Source organism: Myotis nattereri (genome assembly GCF_964212035.1).
Source record: "Myotis nattereri genome assembly, chromosome: 15".
NCBI lineage: Eukaryota > Metazoa > Chordata > Mammalia > Chiroptera > Vespertilionidae > Myotis > Myotis nattereri.
Genome location: NC_138090.1, coordinates 32,509,646 through 32,513,366, shown reverse-complemented (window position 1 = coordinate 32,513,366; position 3,721 = coordinate 32,509,646).

Here is a 3,721-nt window from a genome sequence, read left to right as displayed (position 1 = left end):
TTTTCCCCTTTTCAAATGTTATGTGAATGGAATCTGTAACACTTTTGAATCTGGCTTTTTCACTTGCAAAATGCATTTATTTATTTATTTTTGGGGAAAATTTTATTTTTATTTATTTTTTATTTTTGTCTAAAGTTTTACATATGTCTCCCTTTTCCCCAATTGACCCTCCCTCTCTCCCCAGCCATTCCCACCCAATGGAGACAGACACAGGCAGTGGGGGCTTACAAAGTGCATTTAATATTCATCCACATCATTGAGTGAATCCACAGTTCATTCTTTTTTGTTTCCAAATAGTATCACAGTATATGGGTATGTACCAGTTTGTTTATCCATTCACAGTCCTGTCTGCTGTAATAATTCACATACAAGTTTTTGTGTAAACATAAGGTTTCAGTTCATTTAGGAATTGGATTGCTTGAACTTTTTAGGAACTTGACAAATTGCCTTCCAAAATGGCTATAGCATTTGGCATTCCAACCAGTAATGAGTGAGAATTCCTCATTCCATATCTTTACCAGCATTTGGTATTGCCAGGGTTTTTGGTTTTTATGTGTGTGTGTGTTTTTAATGTTAGCCATTTCTAACATTTGTAGAGATAACTCATTGTGGTTCTAATTTTTTTCTCTAATGACAAGTGATTGACAATGACATGCTCACTTTTTATCCATATATTTTCTTTTGTGAATTATCTGTTCAGATCTTCTGCTCATTTTGTTGTTGTTATTATTTTCTTATATTGAGCTCTAAGTATTCTCTATTCTCGATATGAGTCCTTTATTGTGATTTGCAAATATTTTATTTCAATCTGTGGCTTGTATTTTCATTCATTTATTTTTTTAAAAATATATTTTTTATTGATTTCAGAGAGGATGGGAGAGGGAGAGAGAGATAGAAACATCCATGATGAGAGAGAATCTTCAATCGGCTACCTCCTGCCCGCCCCCTGCTGGGATCGTGCCCACAACCTGGGCATATGCCCTTGACCAGAATCCAACCTGGGACCCTTCAGTCCACAGGCTGACGCACTATCCACTGAGCCAAATTAGCCAGGGATGTATTTTCATTCTTTTAACAATAGAGCAAACATTTTTAATTTTGGTAAAGCTCAATTTACTACTAAAGCTGAATTTTTCCTTTCAACAATTGTGCTTTTTTTAAAAAAATATATTTTATTGATTTTTTTACAGAGAGGAAGGGAGAGAGATAGAAAGTTAGAAACATCCATCAGCTGCCTCCTGCACATCCCCTACTGGGGAAGTGCCCACAACCCAGGTACATGCCCTTGACCGGAATCGAACCTGGGTCCCTTCAGTCCGCAGGCCGATGCTCTATCCACTGAGCCAAACCAGTTATGGCTAAAAAAATATATTTTATTGATATTTTACAGAGAGGAAGGGAGAGAGATAGAGTTAGAAACATCGATCAGCTGCCTCCTGCACATCTCCTACTTGGGATGTGCCCGCAACCCAGTTACATGCCCTTGACCGGAATAGAACCTGGGACCCTTCAGTCCGCAAGCCGACACTCTAGCCACTGAGCCAAACTGGTTTCGACTGTGTTTTTCTTTTCATATCAAAGTATTCATTGCCAAACACTGGTCTCACAGATTTACTCCTTTGTGTTTCTTTAAAAATTTTATGTTTTTATATTTAAGTCTATGATCCATTTTGTGTTATTTTTTCTATGAGATGTGAGGTGTGCGTCAAGGTATATTTTTTACCCCGTGTGAACATCCAGAGCCATTTGTTGAAAAGACTATCTCCCTATTGAACTGACTATGCATCTTTCAAAAAGGAGTTTACTATGTTTGAGGGTAATATTTCTAGGCTCTTTGTTCCGTTTCACTGATCTATGTGTGTATTTACTTTTGCCAACAACACGGTTTTGATTACTATAACTTCATAGTTGGTTTTAAATTGGGTAAGGTGTATTCTCTGACTTTGTTCTTTTTCTGAATTATTTTGTCAATGCGATAGCCTTTGCCTTTTCACATACATTTTATATATCTTCAAAAGGAACTTGATGGAATTTTTATTGGGATTGTGTTTAATCTAAAGAATTAGGGAGAGTTGATATCTTTTTAAAAATTTTTTTTTTCTTTGTTCTGTAATCCCAGTAAGGTTCTAAAATATATATTTTTTTATTGATTTCAGAGAAGACTGGAGAAGTAGAAAGACATAGAAACATCAATAATGAGAGAGAATCATTGATTGGCCATCTCCTTTATGCTCCCTACTGGGGATTGAGCCCACCTCCCAGCCATGTGCCCTGATCAGGAATCAAACTAGGTCGACACTCAACAACTGAGCATGTACTGCATACTCCAACCCATGACCATAGAATATCTTTCCATTTATTTAGATACTAGTGACCTGTCGCACGAAATCGCGCGAGACCCAGGATCACTCCACCCCCACTCCCCACACCATGGAACTGCCCTGAGTCCTGGAGCCCTGCCCCACATGGCCGGCACACCACGGAACAGCCCCAAGTCCTGGAGTGCCACCCCAATGCCCCGCCTCTGGGCCGCGGGCAGCAGCTGCCAGGCCCAGCCCCCGTGGTATGCACACGGGGCTGCGGAAACCCTGGCAGAAGCTGCGCAAAGCGGCCACCGGGCCCCCCACATCCCCACAGGGACGCAGGGACCCCGGCAGAAGCTGCATGGAGCAGCCACTGACCCTGCCCCTGCTGGCCCGCCTCCACTGTGCACATCGCCATTTTGTGATGGCATGAGGGTCAATTTGCATATTACCTCTTTATTATATGGGATGCTCTGATTTCTTTCACCAACATTTTGTAGTTCTCAGCATATAAATTCTGCACATATGATTACATTTATACTTAGTCTTTTTTAAAATCATGACTGGATGTTGAATTTTACTTACTGATTTTTCTGTCTGCTGATGTGATCATATAGTTTTCCTTTTTAGTCTTTTTTTAAAGAATCCAGAACCCAGAGTTTTTTGTTTGTTTTTTCAGAGAAAATGGAGAGAGAGGAAGTGAAAAAGAGAAGGAGAGAGAAACATCTATCAGTTGCCTCCCACACACTCCCAACCTAGGGTCAAACTCCCCAACCCGAGTTTGTACCCTGACCGGGAATCAAAACAGCTACCTTTTGGTGTTCGTCTGGATGCTTAAACCAACTGACCCACACCAGCCAGGGCCCTAAGTCTTTTAATAGGGTCAGTTACATGGATTTATTTTTAAATGGTGAACCAGCCTTTTATTCCTGCATGGACTTTCCATTCTTTTTTACATTTGGGATTCAGTTTGTTAATATATCATTCTGTATTTTTGTGTCTATGATCTTGAGAAATGTTAGTTTATAATTTTAATAATATCTGGTTTTGGTTTTAGTATTAAGGTAATGATGACCTCATAAAATGAGATGGGGAGTATTTCATCCTCTTTTTTTCTGGAAGAGCTTATATAGAATTGGTATTAGATATTTGTTATAATTTCTTCCTTAAATGTTTTGTAGAATTTAGCAGTAAATCATCTGGCCCTATAATTGTTTCCCTTTACTCTTCCACATAAGATCTAGAATTATCTTTTTGAGTTCTCTGAAAAACGCTGTTGTGAATTTATCTAGGGCTTATGGAATTAATAGATTCACTGAGGAAGAATGAACACTTATATTGTTAACATTTCCATTCTCATAATGCCTCTAATTAAGTGTTTAAAATGTTCACTATCCAGATTATGTCTTTTTTTCATC